General features: G+C 48.8%; 1 protein-coding gene across 4 annotated transcripts in view; it reads left to right on the forward strand.

Annotated features, from left to right (window-relative positions):
* The first annotated feature begins 1150 nt into the window (after positions 1–1150).
* The window catches only part of SPSB1 (splA/ryanodine receptor domain and SOCS box containing 1), a 34571-nt gene continuing 13093 nt past the window's right edge, over positions 1151–22628 (forward strand). Inside the window, exon 1 of one of the 4 annotated variants that reach the window (XM_068158340.1) lies at positions 1151–1368. The gene's annotated coding sequence lies outside the window, so the exon portion shown is untranslated. Of the gene's footprint in view, positions 1369–1595; positions 1618–9813; positions 9909–22247; positions 22484–22628 lie in introns of those variants that run through there. The other 3 variants (XM_068158344.1, XM_068158343.1, XM_068158341.1) reach the window with 3 other exon arrangements.

A 22628-nucleotide genomic window follows, 5' to 3' on the forward strand; every position in this document is an offset into this window, starting at 1 on the left:
CCAGCACACACATACACAAGCAACCACTTCCCACACCCTAAGAGCACAGCCAGGAGAAAAATGGCTTAGAAGCCCACTTAATTAAATTAGCTAGGTCAGGAGAACGCACTCACACATTTATGATTGAACTTTGCTTGAATTAAGGCCCTGTGCTGGAAATGAAGTTCAGCCAAGATGAAAGCAGAGTCCTCTGGAAGTAAAGACATAAAATGAGGACACACAAATGAACCCTGCTCTTATTGTTGTTTGGTTGTGTTGTTTTTTTTTCACGAGTGATGAGAACTGATCAAGGCCCCATGTCAATGCCATCCCCCAAATCCAGTCAGCTCAGCAGGATGCAGGGGCACTGGCTCTGCACTCGGCAGGCTGCCACCTCCTGAATCACTCACACCAAGTCCTTCAGCTCTTAGGTGGTCCTCAGCTGGGATTCCATGCAACACGGCTTGCTTAATTCATGACGACCCACTGGTTTATAGCCCCAAGCAGTATTGTTACCAAGAGTCGTTTTGTCTGGGAACCCTGGAAGACGAATCACCTCAGAAAGACAGGACTGGGGCAGAATGGTCCAAAAAGCTGCTTTACGGTAAAAAAAAAAAACCAAACCAAACCAAAACAAAACAACAACAAACCAAACTAAATGAACAAAACCCCTGACATGAACAGAACTGTTATTTTGGTGAACAAAGCAGTTCCAAAAAGCACACTCGCGTTCCCTGGAGCGTTTGCAGCTATTGGGACACTAAGTGGCTGGCGAAGGACACCGAGGAGGCAATTCATTGAAAAGTGACGAGACTGTCCTCAGAGCAGCCACACAGCCTCGGGCCGGCTCCTGGCCGCCGTTCTCATCCATTCTCAGCGCAAACCGGGCAGCACAGAACGGAACCAGCCCGACCTCACCCCGAGACCGTGCCGCTGTTGACCCGGCCGGACCGGAGCGGTGTACCAGGGGCTGCCGCTCCCCCTCCCGCAGCCCAGCGCCGCTCCCGGCCGCCGGCTGTACCCCCAGGCCCCGCCGCTTCCTCCGCGCCCCCCGGCCCCGCCCCGCTTCCCGCCTCCTTCCCGGCCCGGCGGGCGGCCCGCAGCGGGGCGGGGAGCGGGCCCGGGCGGAGCGGGGCCGCGCCCCGGGCCAGGCCGGGGGCGGAGCGGGGCCGCCGCCGGGCGCTATTTGGGCCATGTGACGGCCGGGCCGCGACCCGCTTGCCGCGCCTGGCGCCGGGAGGAGCCGGGGTGCTGCGGCTCCAGCCTCCCCGCCGCGGCGGGGAAGAGGCGGGCGCTGCCCTCTGCGCGCTCAGCACCGCGGCCCCGGGAGCAGCCTCCGGCGGGGCCCGGCCCGGCCGCTGCCATGGTCCGGCCGCCAGCCTGGGAACGGTAGGAGCCCGTGGCGGGCGCTGGGCGAGGCGGGTTGGCGGATGCTCGAGGGTGCCCGCAGGTGCCCTCGGGCCCGGGTGGCCCTGGGGTGGTCTTTCCCCGGGGTGGCGGTGACAGGCCCGGCTCCCCGCCTGGGGCTGCAGCGGCCTCCGGCTCCCTCCGTTCCCAGGGGCGCGGAGCGGAGCTCCCCTTTCCTTTGCTCCTCTCCTGTTCTGTCAGCTGAGAGGGATTGTTCGCAATTGCCGCCAGGTTAGATCGCGATAGATGCAGGGCTGGGGTGAGAACGCCGGTGCTGAGCCGCCCGGGCAGCGCCAAGGCACTCGCAGCCCCCCGGCGGCTCGGGCACCGGCTCGCCCTGGCTGTGGCCCCATGCCTGGGGAGCACTGGCGGCGGGGCCCGGAGCGGCGGGGCTCCTGGGGCTGGGGGTGGGATGCGGTGAGGGATGGGTGTCTTCTGAGGGCTGTCTGGGGTGGTTGTGTGTGGCTTTGAGAAGCTAGCGCTGATCCTGGTCTGTGCAGGGAGCTTCAGCCGGGTGAGACAGGAGGGTTGGTTGGTCAGTGTCTGTGTTTACCGTGGTGGTCTCTGGAGCACACCTTGCAAAGCCTCGTTAATGTGTCTGGTTTTGTACAACATAAACCTATGCTACTGCAATAGGAGCTTACATAATCCCGTATCTGAAGTACCTCAATTGTGGTTGTGGGAAGAGATGACATTTGCTGTAGGTCTGTGCTGAACTATGCAATTTGTTCTCCTTATACCTGCTGGAGCAGTGGGTGGTCAGTGTGGCTGCTGGTAGCCATGCCTGGTGAGAAGCCCACAAATTGTCTGAGCCATTGCTCCAGATGAGGAAGCTTGCAATATGGTTATAAAAATGGAGTTGCCCCCTTGGAGAAAGACCAGCTCTCTCCTTCCATAGGGCAACGCAGGATGAATTATGAATCTTTTATTCTAGAAGCAATCTTCACGTTTCCCACCCTACTAATGTCTGATCTCCACTGTTGCCAAGCACAGTGCTGTAGGCAGCTCAGTCTTCCTGGGTGCAAGCTGACTGCTAAGTTACTGGGACCAAACTATGTGGAGTTCCCAGTGGGTTGTAATAAAAGAGCTGGCTGAGGAGGGATGGTGTCAAAGTGGCTCTTGCAGCTGATGAGGAAGTTCATTTCTGTGGTGAGTGGATAAGAGAACTGCTGGGAATATGATGGAGCCGTGCTGCTGTTGACAAAGTGAATGGCGATGCTGAGAAGCACTCCAGTGGCTCTGGAGGAGTGTCTGCCCTGACCAACCAGTGGCTACTGTGCCGGTCTCCTCCCTGCTCTGTCACTGTGCCTGGCCACTGGCCCTGGGATGGCTCTCAGTGTTTGTGATGATGGACACATAAAGCAGTAATTTATTCTTCTCCTCCCTTGAAGGCAAGGGATGAACTTCAGCAGTGTATTTCTCTAGGGGGGATCATATTGTTGCAGAACATCAGCAGCAGGCTTTTGCAGCCTCTCCCCTCTATTTAGAGGTTACTGAAGTGCACTGTACTGTGGTTGGAGTCTGTTTGTAAACTCATCTTAGATGCTCCTGAGATGTGGGTTTGTGTTCCAGGAACTGGCTAGCTGATACGTCCTGCAGTTGTGTGGAGTCAGCTCACTGCTGCTAGATCCTGGATGTGGAAAATGTTCTCTGCTTCATGCTCTGCTGTCTTTTTCCCCTGGCCCCTTACATTTCCTTTTCTCAGGAACACTAAAAGCAGGCTGCAAGGGCTACTTGTCTTGTCAACTCAGTCTTGTGAGAGCTAATTAAGAATTCATTAAGTTACTGGAATTAAAAATCTGTAGCTAGTGAGCCTGTCAGGACAGTGTGTGTGCCAGGCTTTGTGAATGCGAATAGACCATGCTGACAGTTTGTCTTTGCAGTCACAATGTAGTTTTTGAAGGATATAAGATGCAGAAGGGATGAATGCAGTGGAATTTGCATCTCCTAGGCTGGCTCTAATGGACAATTGCTGGTTGTTTTTATGCTTTAGGACTGTAATATACATGCACTGACTGAGCCTGGAGCTGTTGAGGGCTTGTGTTGACAAGGAGAGCGAGGGTTATCTGGTGTTGGCAGGGAGCATCAATGAGATGACCTCAGCTGGTCTGCGCTTATCTTCATGTCCTGTGGAAGGAGATTTGGAGGTGTATAAACCAGTAGAGTAATGTAGTACTCTAGCAGTGGAGAAACAGTTTCCTAGACCTGCATGGATGATACTAACAATCTCTGTTTTGGTGTGAGTTTCCCTAATCTGGCCTCTGCCAAAGGCTGATGTGTGTGGCTGGCTGTGAGACTGCTGCCCTGCTCCTCTGCCTGCAGGCATTGATGTGAATTAGGACGTGAAGTTGCTGGTAAAAGATACAAGGTAGGTGCTAGCTGCTTCCAGACAAAGCTGTGTAATGCCTGCAGAGTAAAAGTGAGTAAGTGTCTGAGAACCAAGGCTACCAAACTGCTCTGCTGGTGGTCATTGTGGAAGGGGTTGATGTCAAGGTGTTGACTCATTTCCAGTTTCTACACTGAGCAACAAAATGTGTCTCTCAGATTGCTGCCTGTGAGTAACTGCTAGAGCTGTCACTGTTACAGTGAATAACTGCTGGAGGAGGGGGAGGACGAGTGCAGTTGCCCTTAGCAAAGATGGGTTATATGCTGCATGTTTCCCCAGGGACTACTAAAGCAGTGTCACCTCTTCAAAAGAAGTCAAGGAAAGGATGCTCATAGAATCATAATGCTTTGCGTTGGGAGCTCACCTAGTCCAACCCTCTTGCAGTGAGCAGGGATGTCTTCAACTAGATCAGCTCCATCCAACCTGACCTGGAATGTTGAGCTGCAAATGAGTAAAACTTTATCTGCCTGCCCAAGGGACTGCTTGGGTACTGCAGGCTGCCTTTGCAGAGGTCTCTGCTTTGGAAATGAGGGGGTTCTGGGATGAGCAGATGCAAGTGCTGGTTACTGAAATGGGTGCTTGGTGCCGACTCATGACTGCTGGGGGCAGTTCCTTTTGTCCTATGTTGTCATGCTTGGGATTGGGCTTAAGGTCCAGAGCTTTCCAGACCAGCTGGTGCTCATGGCAGTCTGACAGGAGTGTGTGTCCCAGGCAGTGTGGTTTGGAGGGATAAGTGTAGGGACAGAAGCCAGGGACATCTGTAGGCTAATCTTTTCTATATAGCTGACCTGATGTATGCCCTTGCTCCAGTTACTCAACACATTGCTTTAGAATTTTTGACCAGGGAGAACATAAAGCTAACACTCTTCTTGCCTGATCACCAAGGATGGATATGAATAGCAGGCTTTATTTAATGGGTTCTGCCCTGTGGCCCTTCAAAAGAGTGGGACTAGAAAAGATTTGTCATGCAGGGATTTCTGGCAGTGGGGTGGGAAATGTCTCTTCTGCCCACAGTGTGGAAGTGCCACAGCTAGGAGTGGGGGACAGCATGTCATCCGTTCCTACCATATGAATGAAACACTAGGCTGTCTTGTTATCCTCCCTTCTGGCTGTGTAGTTTAAGCAGCATTGACCTTCAGCTTCAAAGATGTTTGGATTAACATCTTCTGATCTTAAGAGTGAAACAGCCACCTGCCTGTGCCTTATCTTCTTTAACCCTCAGGAGTCTTGTCCACTGACATTTCCTTGTCTTAGGGCTCTGCTGGCTGGTTTCATCTTCCAGAACATGGGAAGTGACTATTGCTTGTAACATGCAAAATTTTCCCTGGGACAAGAAAACTTTTTACTTAAAAACCCAAACAAGAACCAGCACCTGCTTGATTTCAAAGTGAGAGCAACAGCTTTTGACTGGAGAGCTCTGGGACAGAAGGTGGTCATGTCTGAATGGAGTTACCAAACATGGACTTATTCTTTTAGCCTGGGAGGGGAATTTGATGAAGCTTGTAAGTCAGAGCAGCTGTGTAGATGTTAGTTTCAAACTGCTTTCTTTGGATAGCTGCTATGTTATCAAGTCAGGAATCTGTCCTGAGGAGATCCCAGATGGGGCCTTGACACCATAAATGTACAAAGGCACTCAGTTGCACAAAAACTGCAGAAACAACTTAGTTCTAAAGAACGTGAGCCACAGATGGTAAACAGCCAAGAAAAGCAAGCAAGGGGTAAGGCCAAGCTGTTCCCTACATGAGAAGGCTACATTGGCCTCAGATGTTTAGAAATTCTTTGTTTAAACTGTTAAGAACTTCTGGTTCCAGTGGCCTTTTGCAACTTAAACTCTGCATTAAGTAGAGATGTGACAAATGTCTGGTTTCTGACTGCAGTGTTTGGAGGCTTGGAGGAAGTCCTGGAGTTGGACCAAGTGTAGTTCTTCCCTAGATAGCCTAATTCATGGTCATATGGTGCTTCAGGATCCCTGGGTCTGTAGTGGTGCAGCCTAGTGAGCTGTGCTGCAAGGGAGGCAGCACAGTGAGGAGAGAACAATGCTCTTGAGGTACTTCCAAACAGTCTGCGGTCCGTGCTCTTGGAGGAACTGGGACTCATTGCATGTGGAATGGTTGGGGTTGGTGCTGAGTTGTCAGCAGCTCTACATGGGGCCTCTCTCCCTATGCTATTTGAAGGCTAAGCTGCTTGTGTTATTGAGCTTAGACAGTGAGGGAGAGATTACTCTGTTCCATGCTAATCTCAGGGCACCAGTACATCTGGGACTTGAAGTTTCAAGTGGTGTCCATGGAAAGAAATACCTAAAACTTTGTGGGCCATTTGGTAAAGAGTAAGCTGAGCTGGGAGAGTTAATGCTTATATCCTAGTTCCTATGAATTGTTGAACAGCTGCAGAAGAAACCCGTTGATGCCTCTGCTGAGGAGAGGTTTGGGGCTTGTGGAGTCACCATCCCTGGAGGCGCTCAAGAGGGGACTGGACGTGGCGCTTGGTGCCATGGTTTAGTCATGGGGTCTGTGGTGACAGGTTGGATTTGATGATCTTTGAGGTCTCTTCCAACCTTGGTGATTCTGTGTGAACCTGGAAAGTACCTGGCTTGACTTGTGTGAGTAGGAAATGGAGTTGCTTGGACTTCGTGTTCTGGCATTGTATGATAGGCAGGAGCTGCTGCAGGCTGTGCTGTGCCCTGACCCTCAGCTTGCTGTCACGGTTCTGCACTGCTGGCTTGAACACTTGACTTCTTTGCCTGATGTCCCACACAGTTTCAACTACTAATGTTCTGGGGTTTTCCATGTGGCGTGTTGTGCGCTTCCAGCTGGAATGAAATGGAGCTGGGGGTGGGAGTGAATCAGTCTTTTCTGTGAGCCAGGGCATTGTTTCCTCCCTGCTACCTCACAGGGTTTGTGGAGTGCTGTGTGTCCCTCTTGCAACAAGGATCAGGCAGACAGTTATCAGTGGTTTCAGCCTCAGACCTGACTCTGGCATGGATTCAGGCACATGCATCTCTTGGATCTTGCTTAGCTTGCAGCCTAAGAGGAAAAGGGCAGAAGAGCTGCACACATGGCAACAATTCCAGCAGGATATTGCTGTGAGGTTAGGTATGTGGCACATGGTCTTGCCAATGTACAGCTGCTGTGTAGGAGTTAAAAAGGGGCTGTGAAGTGGCTGTGGGCTTGGGTAATGGTGAAAAAACAGGGAGTGAGGCAGAGCGGCATGGTGATGTGCTACTGGTGTTCCAGGTCGTGGGTTTGATTTGCTGTGTGTTGGGATGGGAAGAAGAAAAAGGGCAAATTGTGGAGCTTATGTTTATTGAGGAATCCATTTTAGTATCTGAGGGTCTATCCTGGAATTCAGATACTGTAGTTTTGTTCTTGAGATGGCCTACTCAAGGACCAACAAGCTGCTAAATACTTGAACTTTCTTATCTTGGTGTTTGCAAGATGCAGCTTTTAAAGGAACTGAGAGCTGTTCTGGAGGGAAATCATTCCTGTTTTATTGAGGTGCTGGTGCTCCTGATGTACTTTTCTTTGGGTATGAGGCATGCCAAGTGGCTGCAAGATGTTGATTTCCAGAGGGATTCTTGAAGAGGCAGGTCATATGTGCCCACACAGGCCCAAATCTGTACTTTTGGCATGAATAACATTAAATCCTGAGGCTTTATCTGAGTAATCAGATAAAGCCTGGTGTGTGGACACTGAACTGGATTTGCAAGAGGCACAGCTTTGTGTGTCAACACTCTAAGTGGGAGGGGACACCTGGAAGGAGCCGTAACCCACATCTGCAGATTGTGCAACTGCCCCTGGCTTGCTCCATAGCCAGAGCAGTGCATGGTTCTACAAGGGGGAAGTGGCTGAGTGCTGTGTCACTGCAGGGTGGCAGATCTGTCCAGAGGTACTTGCAGGAATGCTTGGTGGTATTTTTTTCTCTAAGGACTTGTGCAGTACACGTTTTGGTTGTGACTCAACCAACAGACAATGAAGTTGGTGAAGGGTCTGGAGAACAAGTCTTATGAGGAGTGGCTGAAGGAACTGGGGTTGTTTAGTCTGGAGAAAAGGAGGCTGAGTAGAGACAATTCCCTGAAAGGAGGTTGGAGTGGGATGAGGGTTGGTATCTTCTCCCAGGTAACTAGTGATAGGATGAGAGAAAATGGCCTCAAGCTGCACCAGGGGAGGTTTAGGTTGGATATGAGGAACAATTTCCTTCTTGCAAGAGTGAATAGGCTGCCAGGGAGGTCGTGGAGACACTGTCCCTGGAGGTGTCCAAAAACCATGTAGAGATGGCACCATGGAACATGGTCTGATGGCCATGATGGTGCTGGGTTGATGGTTGGACTTGATGATCCTAGAGGTCTTTTCCAACTTTAATGAGTCGTTTTCCTTTGTAGGGTGTGATGGGAGGAGCATGCTGCTGTTCCCTTCCCAGCCACCCACCTTCCAGGTAGAAGAGCTCACCTTGCTGCTGTGGGCACAGCCATGTGGCAGCACATGAGCAGCCAGGGTAAACAGCTTCCACTGACTGCACAGAAGCCAAGCATGTCTAAGACACCCACAGAACAAGCTGCTTGTGGAAATCATGCCTGACCCAGAGTTGTGGTGCTGAATAGATGTCACATGGAAGTCCTGTCCTTAGTGGACAGAGCAGATGGCCCAGCAGGTGGCAGGCTGGCAGCAGTGGAGGAGGTGGCTTCCCAGATCACTGAGTGTGGCCCTTTTTGTTTGCAAGTCTGATGGAAAAGCTGTGCAGCCCAGTTAAGAGGTGACTAGGTGCATCTATCCAGGGTGCAGAGCTCTGTAGCCATCTCTTTCAAATCCTTGCATGCTATCACCGAGGCATTAGGATGACTTCAGCTCTTACTTGCATTGGCTATTAGAAGTAGCTGTGTAACGAACTGACTGGAAAGAAAACTGCAAGGTAAGGTTTTTATTTGTGGTGTGAGGTTTTTAGGGGAGGATGTTGGATGTGGTGGCTTTGTTTGATATCCCAGTCATTAGATATTCTAGACAGTTTACTTCTCTTCCATGGTTAGGAGGTTGTAGTGCACTGAGCGGTGGGTGGCAGTGGCCTTCGCATTACTTTCAAATTGCTGGTTGTGCTCAGCAAACCTTGGCAAAGCCATCCAGCCTCCTCAAAGGAGGGTTAAGGACTTCAGCAGCTGAGAAACAAGGGAGCATACTTGGGTTGAGACTGAGCAGCCTTAAAAGAGACAGAAGCTTAGATACTGAAGGGAGCAGCTAACATAACTCTGCTTATCTCTGTATTTCTTGCTTGCTGAGCTCTGAAAAAGCAATGCAGCTTCTCTGCTTGTTCCTAAGTATCTTGAGTGCATCTTTAAGGACAGATCCTTTGACTGTTGCTACAAGGTTTCTTCCTATTTTTCAAGTTCTATTAATGTGTTTCAAACTTGGTTTCCTAATTGGAAACTTTCCATTGATGTCATGGGAGCTTTCTGTAGCCCACATCAAATAGCTGGGTTCACCAGAAATTAAGTGACTGTACAAATGTTGATGTTAAACACTTCTTTAGAAGGCATGTTGACTTATGAGGACCTATGATGACTGTGGTATGTTGGGAGGATAGGTTGACTGTACAGCTTTTGTCTTGCCTTTGAACTGTAAAAGTACTGGCAGCTGTTTAATGCCTAGATAAGAAAACTCAGGCTTGCTTACAGCTAAATGAACTTGTTCCATCGCTGGCTGTTGTGCTGTTTCTTGGCTCACGTTGGAGAGGTTTCTGAATGGGTGACTTCAATGGGGAAGACTCAGAAGGGGGTGTCTGGAATAGTCACAGCAGCAAGCTGTTGGCTTAATTACAGGTACAGGAATTTTGTTGTTTTAGAGAGGAAACCCACAGTTTAGTCTGCTGAGAAGCCCTAGGGAGGGAAGGAAGAGATGATGAACGTGCATGTTCTTCACTTCTGCTTATTCAGGCTTCTGTGGTAGTCAGGGCGTTCAGGAGATGAAAAACCACCTTGGCATCCCCCAAATAGACCTCAGACATTGAGCAGTGGCCATTCCTTTTCTTTCCTGCAGAAGATTGTACTTCTAATGTAAAGGAAATATCTTTTTGAAGCTGCTTGGGGTGTGACATGTGGCTGTACACTCTGTGTGCAAGACCAGGCTGTTGGGGAGTCAAAGGAGCACAGGTGAGTCTTGTGTGGAGCTGCAAGCTGTGTTCAATTACTTGGCTTTTGAGAGGGCAAAATATCTTTGAAACCTTACTGTTTGAACCCAAGTTACAAGGAGAGCAAGACTTTAAGGTATGACTTTGATATCTGCAATTAAGCATAATTGGTAGGCAGAATCTTTCCAAGCAAAGAAAGCTTAACCACTTTTCCAGTGCTCTCTCCAGCAGTTACAATACTGGACTGCTGTCAGACTGAACTGCCTGGAAAGCCAAAAGTGTCCCTACCAAGACTGGCACTTGGCCTCCAACTAGACCCTGCACTGTTGATCACAACCCACTGTGCTCTGTTGTTCAGCCAGTTCTCAACCCACCTCACTATGCACTCATCTAACCCACACTCCCTAAGCTTACCTATGGGCATGTTGTGGGAGCTAGTGCCAGAAGCCTTGCTGAAGTTGAGGTAGGCAGCAACCACTGCTCTCCCTGCACCTGCCCAGCTGGTCACACCATATGTTCCCTCTGCATGGTTGAGAGCATGCTTAGCTCCTAACCAGTTGCTCTAGCTGCATGTGCTGAAGCAACCCGTGCCAACTGTTACTTCAAACTCACTTTTCCCCCACTCTGCTGGACCTACTCATACAGATTTACTTCATTGCTCCAACTAAACAACTGAGGTGCAGCTGAATGCTGGCACACAGCAGGTGGTGAGTCAAGTACCTTAAATGTCTCCTGCTTTGCAGAGCTTAAACTGGTAAAGCTGTGCTTTAGGAATGTGTTTCTGAGTGTGTCCTACTAAGGGACAAATTCCACTTCTTGCCACTTGAACCAGCCACCCTGGACACTGACTGGTAGTGAAGCAAGTGAACAGTGCTGTAGGTGCATGTCCTAGTCAGGCTTTGTGGCAAAAACATTTCTTCTATTACCACAATTGTTATTTCCAGGGAAAAAGTTGCTCTTGCTCTTGGTGGCTCTCTGGCTGCCTCACAGAGCAGATGTTCTCTGAAGCAATGTGGGTATCCCTGCAGCCACACTCTATATGGTGTGCTTTAATTGTACTTGGGCATGCTCTGCCTTCTGTGATTTGTCTTATACTTGTGTAGGGATAGGACTTAGAATAGAATAAAGCAGGTTGGAAGAGACCTTCAAGATCATAGTGTCCAACCTATCATCCAACACCACCCAATCAACTAACCCATGCAACCAAGCACCCTGTCAAGTCTCCTCCTGAACACCTCCAGTGACGGCGACTCCACCACCTCCCCAGGCAGCCCATTCCAATGGGCAATCACTCTCTCTGTGTAAAACTTCCTCCTGACCTCCAGCCTAAACCTCCCCTGGCACAGCCTGAGACTGTGTCCTCTTGTTCTGGTGCTGGTTGCCTGGGAGAAGAGACCAACCTCTGCCTGTCTACAACCCCTCTTCAGGTAGCTGTAGAGAGCAATGAGGTCACCCCTGAGTCTCCTCTTCTCCAGGCTAAGCAGCCCCAGCTCCCTCAGCCTCTCCTCACAGGGCTGTGTTCCAAGCCCCTCCCCAGCTTTGTTGCCCTTCTCTGGACACACTCCAGCAAGTCAACCTCCTTCCTAAACTGAGGGGCTCAGAACTGGACACAGCTTTCTAAAGTTGTGCTGTGTTATGTGAGGCCTTGTGCTGAATGATGTAAGAAGCCAGCTGAAGCTTTGGGTCACGCTGCCTATCTCACCCAACCATAGCAACTTCCAAGGACTCCTTCAGGTAACAGTGAAAGCAAAACATTGCATCATGCTGAGACAGTGCCCAGCTGTAGGCTTCACTGAGATGTGCAATGTCTCTCTTCCTAATTATGGTATGTCCCAGGCCAATTACATTTAAACACAGAGTCCAACCATGTCGTTAAACTTTTTTTGGCTAATGACAAGTCAGAAATCTAGTGAGGCATCATCCCAGCATGCTGTGCTTTGGGGAGTTGCTGTGTGTGTTCCAGTAAAGCTGGCAGTGTGAGTTGTCTCTTGTGTAATCCGTCTGCCAGGAATATCCTCTTAGTTCAGCACTTCATTGGAAGCTGCTGTGGGGTGGCTGGTTGCTGGTGTGTATTCCTGGCTGTGGAGGGCTTACCTTCCTAAGCAGGCTGCTGGAGTGGTTTGCTGAATGTTGACAAATGTCTTGGCCCCAGTCTGTTGCATGTTTATCTTGCTCTTTCTTTGGGTCTTTGCTCATATAATCAATGTTTGAGTTACATAGCTTCTGGCAGCTGCCTCACAGAGCACAGGCAAACATCTTTCTAGAGACTGGCCATGGCTTGGGTCAGGCAGAGTGCACTGTTGGCTTCTCTCCACTTGGTAGTTAGATAGAAGCAGCTTTCCATATGAACTGTAGAAGCTGCCATTTCTTGGCCGCGTGTGTGAAGTGCTGGTGTACCCACTTAGAGCAGAGCACAGCAGATACACTTCTGGGACAAACTTCAGTGCTTCTCTTACTGTTACAGGACTGGAGCATACCTAAAAAACCTGGGTTATATAACCACCTCATGATGATCCTGACTTGACTTTCTGCAAAGAACAGCCTGTCCTAGGCAGGCAAGAAATGCCAATGCTTTTTTCCTTTCTCTGCTGGCTGGATCACAAGCCATTTATGCCCAAACACTCTGGAGGTGTTCTGCCATGCAGTGACTGTTCCTTCTTTGCTGAGGAACATCCCTAGGAAACTGCTTTCCTTCTGGAGACTTGGAAGAGAAGAGAGTTTTGGAAGCTGAAGGGGGGAGCTTGCAGACTTGAGCAAGCCAAGGTGCTTGATTACAGTGGGACAGCAAGTTTGGATTTGTCTGGGCTCTTCACCTCTGTTGACTGTTGCAGCAATTGGAGAAGAGAAATTGCATCTTCCGGCTATGCTGTCGGATTTGGAAAGGGTTTTTCCACAGCTTTTGTTATGTTTTAAGGGTTGTTGTTGTTCCCAGATCAAACTTGAATAGGAATCATAAGGCTGCTGCCAGCTTTCTGTCACAGACACCTTTTATCTTGCATTCATCTCTTGCAAGCAGATGCTGCTTTCATTTCTTTTGCACTTTTTTTTCTCCCTACGAGACTGAAATTAACAGCCCTTTGATGCAGGGGAAGAAGTTGTATTTCAAAGCAAAGTACCTAGTTAACTTCCATAATAAAACTCTTCTTGTCGTCTTGAAGGTAATTCACGGCCCTTTGAAACCAATCTGAGGGTCAGAAACTCCTGAACCCTCTTAGCTCTGATTTAACATGCAGATCCCTCCTTGCCTGGGAACATCAGTGACAGTTCTTTCTGGATGAGAGCCATGGGTGAAGCTGAGCTGCTGGAGGTGGGGCTGCACATGGGTAAGAGAGTGGCAGACGTGGTTGCTGCTGCTGCTGCACAGTGCCTCTGCAGATGGCTTCCGTTCCAGCTGCTGAGATGCAGAGTGTGGGTGATGCTGTCACAGGAGTGCCAACCACATTGCTCAAGGTGGTGCACAGCAGGGGGAAGGGGCTGAGGAGAACACAAGCCTTAGGACACTTCATTGTGGGAGTGAAGCAGTCTGTGTCCTCTAGACAGTGTTGTTTTTCCCAGCCCTCCCTAGCCTTCCTGCCTTCAAAGATTTGTACTGAGCATGAGGTTTGTATGAACATCCAGCTTCTGGCTTTCATCTTTTCTACTTAAAAAGATAAGCTCTGTTCCTGCAAGGTGTGATACTTCCTCAGGGGTGATGTGGCTGAGCTGTGTGCTTCAGGAGGGTTATTTCCAAGGGGGATGCTGAAGCTTGCTTGCCTTTATAGGGAGGGAACTGTGGATAAGGCTGAGCCACAGCTTAGCATCTGTAGCAGGTCTTTGGGGAAGGAAGAATTCCTAAACTTACTCCAAGGTTGGCTTGGCCAGTGGTCAGGACACAGAAGAAAAGATGTTGCTGTCACCATTTAGCATGTTAGAAGAACTACCTGATGCAGCAGAGGCACTTGTGAGGTGCAGGTTATGGATCTCATTTGAGAGTAGGGGGTGGGGGAAATGATAGAGATATTCTTTTGCTTAGAATAGAGGAATAAGAGAATTTTTCCTTCTAGAAAATGGGCAAACCCAGATCCTTCTGGAGACAAGTTGCAAAAGGCATTGTCTTCAAGTGGCAATGTTCTCTCTTACCTGCCTGGACCTACTAAAACTACCAGACTGGGTGAAGGAGGCCACAGGAGGCTTTGTGGTATATAGGTGTGGGCTGAATCCTCTGAAGAATCTGACAGGCTTTCAGATGAGGAAGCCTAAACTTGATTTAAAGAACCTGGCATGATTTTTGTGATGAGCTCCTGGTCTGGATGCATGTGCATCTTCTGAAAACAGGCTTTTGCTAAGTGAACAGAAGGATTTCCTAAACAGCATTTAAAAAAAACAATCACTTCCTCAGTGACTCAACTGTCTCCTCTTGTGGGGTTTTTTGTCTTCAGTGGTGACAGCCTCAGTCTCCACAGACCTCAGGACAGGAAAGACCTGGAGCTATAGTTTAGGCTGAGAGAGATCTACTGGGTCTTTATACATGAGGATGTTAACTTCAGTCTTCTTTATCAACACTTAAGAAGCCTGGGATGAGGAGATCTGGGCAAACAGTGTGGAGGAATGCTGAGCTTTTCTTTCCATGTGGCAAGGTAAGACAGATCTGTGAACTAAATCTGTTTATATTGCTAGAGTAATTCACTGTCCAGTGAGAAGGCACTAGCTAGACCATGAGGCTGGACTACATTTGCTGCTTCAGGATTTATTTGACCTGAGGATTAGCTCTGTGTTGAACCTGAAAGTGGCTGATTAAAAAACTGGAATGCCTTGAGAGAGAAAGATGTATAACCTTAAGGAGAGCTTCTGTCAACAGGAGGCTTGTCAAGGGTTGGAACAGGCTGCCCAGATGTTGTACAGGCTCTAAGATTTACAAGAACAAACTGGATGAAGCTCTGAGTAACTTAGTCTGGCCCTGTTTTGAGGAGGAGATTGAGCTAAAGACTTCCTGAGGTCTTTTCCAGCCTGAGTTAGGCTATGATCCCATGAAATGCTGTGCCTCTGAATCCCTTGTAAACTTGTTGCAATGCTGTGGGCTGGACAGTGAAGCTGCTTCTGTGAGGTGCTTGTCCCTTCTGAAGAATGCAGTGTGAGGATCCTTCAGTTGTCTTTCTCAGGGAACAGTGAGGAACAAAGTTTTAAGACCTTGATCAAGCAGCATTTCTCTGCCTTCTGGATTTACAGGAAGGAGCAGCATCTTGAATTGTCCTTAAAAGGGGTTCTGGATGTGAAGGAATGATTAACAAGGTCAACTACCTGCTCAGGATTCTAGGACAAGTTCATGTCCCTTAAATCCACAGGATGACAGATCTGACTTGCAAGCTCTAAGGTCAGTCAAAGGTAGCTTTGGAAGATGTTTTTCCTGCCAAGCAGTGCTGCCCAAGGCCTTAGCAGCCATGCTGTATCTGCCTTCCAGGCTCATCACATGATGTTCAAGACAAGATAGACACTGAGCTGCAATGCTTCTAGGCTTGGTCCTTGGATTGACTGTTTGGTGTCTGCTCCTTTCAAGAGGGGTGTGACTATCATGGTAGGTCAAAGGAGCACAGTGAACTTCATCTCTTGACCTGCTGGTGACAGAGTGGAAGGAAACGTCCTGTAGAGGCTGAGGCTGGTAACAAGGTGCTGCTGGCAGTGTTTTGAGCTAGCAGAAGGAAAGAGCTTGGGGAGTAGTTGTTATGCTGGATCCTTCTCTGCCCTTTTCTGCTTAAAGCTGTGTGTGGACTGGGTTATGCTCTAGCACTGGTCATGTGGAGAGTGGCACAGCAGCTATGCAGAGGTCCTTAACTGCATTCAATTCTTAGAGTATGGAATGATTTTCTTTGTCTCATGATTTGATTGTTGTAGTGTTTGATCAGGTGGAAAAGACTCAGTCAGGAAACTCATTAGCTCCTGACTGAGGGGCTTTATTATTTCCTTCCTGAGAAATAGCAGCTGGCATGCCCCGTTGGGTGGGAGTCTGCCTGCATCCATCCTCCTGACTCTGGTGGGATTGCTCTGACAGAGGTCAACAGAGTGACTAAAAGCAGACTGTAAAAGGGAGGATGAAAGGGATGAACTTGGAAGCAGAGCATGATTGTTGAATGTGAGGAAAAGAATGCCAAGGGAGTTTCTTAGGATGCAAATGTAAATAAATTGTAAAACAGGAGAAGAAAGAAAAGCTAACTTCTGCTTCCTTAAATGTCAGGGGCAAAGCAGCTTTTTGTGAGGAGGAACTGGATGCTGTCCTGCTGGGTACCAAGTGTGCTGGGCCTTGGAATTTGTTCCTCAGTACCAGGCAGTTTGTGGGACATCCTCTGTGGACCTTTTGCCCCAATTCTCTTCCTGTAATGAGAAGTGTGCAGCACTTTCATTGCCCTTGTGCAAAAGGCCTTTTCGCCTGCTCTGCATGGCAGGTTGATGATGGTATTGCTGCCCATCTCAGTGGGGGAAATGCAGATCCAAGGACATATTGCTGCATGCAGAACCTGCCTGGATGTGTTCCTGGGTGATCTACACTAGGTTATCCTTCTCTAGGGTTGGACTAGATGATCCTCAGAGTTCCCTTCCAACCTCTACCATTCTGTGAAGCTTTCCAAGCTGAGTGACAGTGAAGCAGACCTGGAACATAGCTTCAGTCCTGCTCCATGGAGACCTGATTTTGCTGTGACAATGTGAACAGTGTTCAGGTTGTGGTGCTGTAAGAATCTAAGACTCTGCTGGAAGGGAACAGAGAGACACTGCTGTGATGTACCAAGGATTATTTGCTTCTAGCACATGGCCCAGATTTCAGCTATGGTTTTTCCATAGTGCTGGTGAGGAGCACCAGGCATTTGCACAACTTCCCCTCTGGCATGGCTATATTTGATGGAGATGCACATACTGAAGTGTCAGACACAATAAACCTATTTGAGGGCAGCAGGCTGAGTAATCTGGTGCTTGGCAGCTGCTGTGATGTGGGGATTTTTGCTTTACTGTTAGCAGTGCTTGTGACATCTTGAAATGAAAAGAGGAAGGAGGGGGCAGTAGCTGGGCACCTTAATACTAAAACAGCTGAAGCTGCACATGGCTTTCCTGAGAGGAGGAATCCTGCTGCATTCTACATGTCTCCTGGCAGAGTATACTGTTTCTTTCAGGAGCAGGGATTGGAATCCCCAGTCTGCTGTGTCCCTTAGATTTTTCAAGCCATCTGTTTGAGAGAATGCTACTTTTCAGGGCTGTAATACCCAAATCCATGCTCTGATGCAGTAAGGGCTCAGCTCTTGTTCTCATGCAGCGATTAGTACTTGTGTAGTGGTGACTTCATTCAGCCCTTACTGGCTCTGTGTCTATGGAGGTGTTGTGCATTGCCTTATTCTGCCCACTGTAAGCAGCACAGCAACTATCCTGGGAAAGAAGCTGGGACAGCTGAAGTAGCACTTCCAGCAATCAGGATACCGTAGTTTTACTCTTAAACCTGTGGCAAGCCCAATGGTGTTGCCTCCCCCATGCCCTTAAACACACAGCATACAAGAAAGGCTTTATGGAATCTTTGCTTCCAGGCAAAGGATGGCTAAAACTGGAGGCTGACCTGCTGTGAACTGGGAGAGAATGGTGTGAGATGCAGCTGTACAGGTGTCTTTGCTCTGCCCTGCTGTCTCCTAGGAAGGAGACAGAAGGGGAATTTCAGTAGTGACTGCTGGGAACTTTAACATGGATTTCTTTGAATGCAGCTGCTGCTAGCATTAAACCACAGTGATTCATTAGCTGCTTCAAGGGGAAAGCAGTGCTTTGTTACCAAAACCTTTGTCCCAGTGCCTTGTTTTGTTGGCCAATCTTGCAGTCATAGCAAAAAAGCACTTTTGATAGAGGAATGGAATCTCTGGATGGAGGTGGAAACATCAAGCTTCATTCTTTCCATCCACTTCTCCCCTCCTCATCTACTTATTATCAGAGAGAACTAATGAACCAAGATGAGGGGTGCACAGTGGGTTGTGTGGGTTGCAAATCCTTGGTGGGGAAGTAAGTAGAAGCAGGCAGCTCTTGTGCAAGAGGGTGGCTTGTGGATTATGTGGGCTGCTTTAATGCAAATAGCTCTGAACATAAGCATCTACTATTTAAAATTTTATGGTGGCTTAATTGTGGAGGAAATGCCTTTCTAAATGCAGCCCATCCTGTGGTGGTAGGGCTGCAGTGCTTGGGGGAAGGAGGGAGAAACATTAGGCAGCTTGGCCAGGTGCTGACTTCAGTTTGCAGACACCAGTGCTGAGCAGTTACTGCTCTGGTGAGTAATGGCTGTCAACACTATTGCTTGCTTTGGCTTCTCCTGTGAGCTGGGGCAAATGTCTGTAGCACAAGACAGTGGAACAACTTGGGGAACAAAGTTGTCCTGGATTTGGTTCCCAATTCAGTCTTCAGTATGATTGCACTAATGCTTGCTTTGGTTGTGTGAGGGAGTGGGACAGCAAGGGCTGAGGGAAGAGAAAATCCTAAGTAACAGATGGTTAGACTGGGGGTTTCATGGCACTGGAATGAGCCCTGACCTGATGATCATCCTCTGGTCCAGCCAATAACTACAGTGAAAGAGTAGACTGTCCTGCTTCCCCTGCTCCTCCTCACTTCCAGATCAGTCTTCAGCAAAAGCTGCTGAGTAGCAAACTAACCTAGACACTGCCTGAAATACTTCGGGGTGAGCAGCTGAACTCCAACAGTGCTTGGCCAGGGCAGGTGCCTCCATTGTACCTTTGCATTTCCTCAACCATAAACTAAACTTGCTCTGTTGCTGCTCTGTTGACTTTTGTGAGGATGGACTGAGCAGAGCCCTGAAAGGCTCTGGGATTTCTTCCTGAGTAGCAATCTAAGCTACAAGGTCTTGAAGATAAGCACATTTTGGACACTTCCATGGTGGCTGCATTAGCACTTGGCTGTCTTGGCAGCTTAGCTGTTGCTGAGCCCCTTGGGCAGATAAAATGACAGCCCCATTCTGTGACACAGCTTTATCTAAGGGTACTACAGGATAGCTGAACAGAAGCCAGTCTGAATTGCTGTACAAGCAAACTCCAACCCCAGAAAATGGGGAGGGGGGGAGTTATACAAGCAATGAAGAAAATATCACATGTCTGATGGATCTATCCTGGAAATGCTACCAGGAGCTAAAGAATATGACTTTGCCAAATATGACCAGTGAGGTGAGAACCTGGTGTGTGGGAAGTGTCTTGTCTGGTCTGGATTTGTGTTTTCTAAATGAGCATCCACATGCTGAAGCATGCAGAGAACCTGCTGTGCTGGTGGAACATCTCAAAGCTGGAGTGCTGTGAGCTACCCAAACCAGCTGAGTGCATCAGCTGTAAACAGGTTGCACTCCAGCATGGCTGTGCTGATGATGGTGTGCAAAGCACTTTGAGGGGTAGAGGGCCTGTACACAAGGACATAACTGCAGCAGCTTCATTTTTTGTCCAGGCTCTCTGCAGTGGCCCCATTGCTTTGTGCCCCTGCTGTCACATCTCCCTGTACCTTCTCACAGAAAGAAGGGAATGTGGAGCTTTCTGCTCCTTACAGGTGCTGTCTCAGACCTAACCACCAAACCACAGCTGCTTTGCTATTTCCTCCACAAGAATCTATCTGGAGTGCACATCTATGGCTCAAAGCTCAACTTGACACATCTGATCTTCATCAGCAGTATGTCCCCACTAGAGCCTGGCCACAACTTCTGCATTAAAAACAAGTGATGTCTGCAGTTGATTTGTATGTGCTGCTAACTCGAGAGCCACAGGCAAACAGCTAGGCTGCCAGCTGAGCTGGCTGTCATCTGAGCATGTGGCAGTCTGTTCTGTGGCACCAACCATGAGCCAGATGCTGAATTCTACCAGGAACCCCAAGCTCATCCATCTAGTCTTCTAGGTCTGTAGCAGCTGTCTGTAAATGCTGGCTAGAACGCAGAGCTGAAAGTTGCTTCTGCAAAATAGCACTTCACCAGCTGGCTATGGAGAGATATTCTAAACCAGCAGGAAGCTAGAGGGGAGCAAAGGGGAGAGGTGTGGGGAAGGTCAATGCTGCAGCTGCAGATTTGGGACATGGGAAGGGATTCTGGCTCAATTTCTCAGTGCTTAACTAAGATGTAAAGCTGTCAGTTCAGTGTGGGATGTTGAAGTCAAGGCTCCATCCTCCCTTACTAGGGAAGAGCTATGGCTGCTGGCTTTCTGGCCTGCTCAGTCAGCTCCTGCTCACTGTGCATCCCTTACCATGACTTCTCTCAGACCCCATGGACACCTCAGCAACTCTTCTTACACCATACACTGCTGCTTACTCTGCAGTGCAGGCACCAGTGTACCCATGTGCCTGTTCTGCAGTGTTAGGGCTGTGTTAGGAGTAAGCTTGTGTTGTACCACTGACACACCAGGAAACCAGAGCAAATTGCTTAACTCCTTTCAACATCTGGATGTTACACTACCAATAAATGAACCAGAGTCTCATTGTCTTGATTTGAACACGGAATTTGCTCTGTAAAGGTCACAGACCATGAATAAGGGTAGAAGGAGATGCATCAGACAAGGGGTCAAGGAGAAGCAGCACTGTTGGTAATGCAGAGGTCTGAAGCCAACAGTAATTGTTTAGCCTGTGTAGCTTTCTAATGTTGCAGTCCTGAGACCACTGAGGATTGTGTTCTCCAAGGTAGTCTTGGAAAAGCTATGAAAGAATTGCTTTAGAGCTGTGATCTAAGTAGGCTGACCAGAAGATGGCCTAACAGGGCTTCAAGCCAAGAACATAATGGTTTACAGTCACTGAGTCTTCTAAAAAGCTGCTCCCAGCTTCTTTATGGATGCAGATTAGTAGCACTCAGGCTGACTTCCTCTGCTTCCTGAGGGGGGGCAAGGAAGCAGATGTCCTGAAGAGTTACTTTACTACCATTTGTCCTGTAAGGAATGAAAGTCTCCAGCCCATCTTCTGCCATAAAACAATCCTTTCTGCAGTACACTACAAAGTGTGCTCAGGCAGGTGGGATGGATGAAAGGTGATGGATTGTACTGGTGGGCAGAGCCACTGTGCCCATGTGGCACGGGGACTGTACTGCTGTGCCTGTGAGCACTGTCGTAAGTGGGCAAGGCTGAGGAAGAATGTGTTGCACAGTGGGTCTGAGGGCTTAGAAGAGAATCTTGTCACTTCAAGTACAGGCTTGGAGTGAAAAGGAGGACTTAACTCCAAATATTTGATCATTTTAAGACCTGCTGCCCACCAAAGATGGCATTGCCAGAGCAGGAGAAGGGCTGGAATCTGCTTCTGAGAAGCTATTTTCAAGAGCCTTGAGGAAACACTGTGCCTGACCTTTAACACAGTTGGCATTCCTAAGGTATTTGGGAGCTACCTTACACAGAGCTGTGAAGAGTCTAATGACCTTTCTGAAGCATCGTTTAACTTCCTTTGTGAGGAAAGCACAGACTGAATTCACTCCCCCCCCCCCCCATTTAAGTATTTTAATTTGCAACCAAAACTGCCGTTTGTAACTACCTCAGTAGGAGAGAAGATCTCTGGCAGGAGCTTGTAGACCTCTGAGTTGCTTCCATCATTACAAACACCTTACTAATCAACAAGAGAGGTTACTTAGCATCTTCTGCTAGGTTATACAGCACTGCAGTTGCCAGGAACTGCCTGGGTAGGTGGACAGTGGAAACCTGCTGAAGCTGGTTTCTGGTTGAGCGAGGCTGCTTGTTGCTGCTTTGGGTTTTGGTTTACTCAGATGTGCTCCTCTGAGTAACTAACTTCAGTGCTTTGCTTTGGAGAAGCAGCCACTCCATACATGATGCAAGAGGGCATGCTGCCTTCATCATAACTGCTCTTAATATTGCAAAAATAGCTGGAGAACTTCTGCAGAAACTGTCTGAATCACCCCAAGGAGAGGAAGGCTGTACTGCTGTGGTCATGCAGACAAGCTGTTTCCCAGTGGTTACAAGTCCCAGCAGTGTTTGATGATGACATGTTCTTGGCTGCTTTGGACATAAGCTTTTCCTGGTGTGTTGCTCAGGGTGGGCATGCTTATGCTAGCTGCCTCCTGTACATCAGAACAGAGGTCTTGGTGTCTGCTGGGCAGATGCTCAGCCAGGTAGATGCTTAACTTTGTAGTCCAGGTAAGCCAAGCACTGCTAAACACTAAGTGTCTTGTTCTCCCCATTGCTGGCATGTCTTGCACAGTTACTTCTCAAGTGCCTCTTACTCTGCTGGAGGATTTTTCTTTTTGCTGGGACACGTGCCATCTTTAATTCTTTCTTGCCCAACCTCTTGTGATCTCAGTGACTGCAGTTTCACTTTCTGTGGAGGCCACACAGCCCTGCCAACAGCTAAACCTGCTGAGCCAAACTGCTTCTGCTCTTCAGGTAGGTGGGGCCGAGGAAGTTGCCCCTGTGGCAACCTTCTCTGTGTAGAGCAAAGCAGCAGTGAGGCTGACAGTGCTGCCAAACCCAGTGCTGGGCAGTGAGGGTTGCCTGCCCAGCCCTGATCTAAGCAAAATTGCAACACTTCGAAACCAGCTCTAACCATGTTGTCAGTGCAGTTGTTCCTGTCTTCTCTTCTGTGGCTGCTTGGGCTCTGCTAAAACAGCACTGAAAGACATTTTCAATAGCATAGGTGAGTTTACTTTTTTTCCCAAGGTTTGATTACGATTTAGTGGAGGGGGAAGGGTTCCAGAACGCTGGTGAAGTGACTGCATCAGTGCTGGATGGGGTGTCACAGCCTCCCTGTGACCAGTTTCCATGGTAGACAGGAGAAACAC

Source organism: Melanerpes formicivorus, unplaced genomic scaffold (genome assembly GCF_026170545.1).
Source record: "Melanerpes formicivorus ecotype bairdi unplaced genomic scaffold, bMelFor1.0.p_v2 SCAF_39, whole genome shotgun sequence".
NCBI lineage: Eukaryota > Metazoa > Chordata > Aves > Piciformes > Picidae > Melanerpes > Melanerpes formicivorus.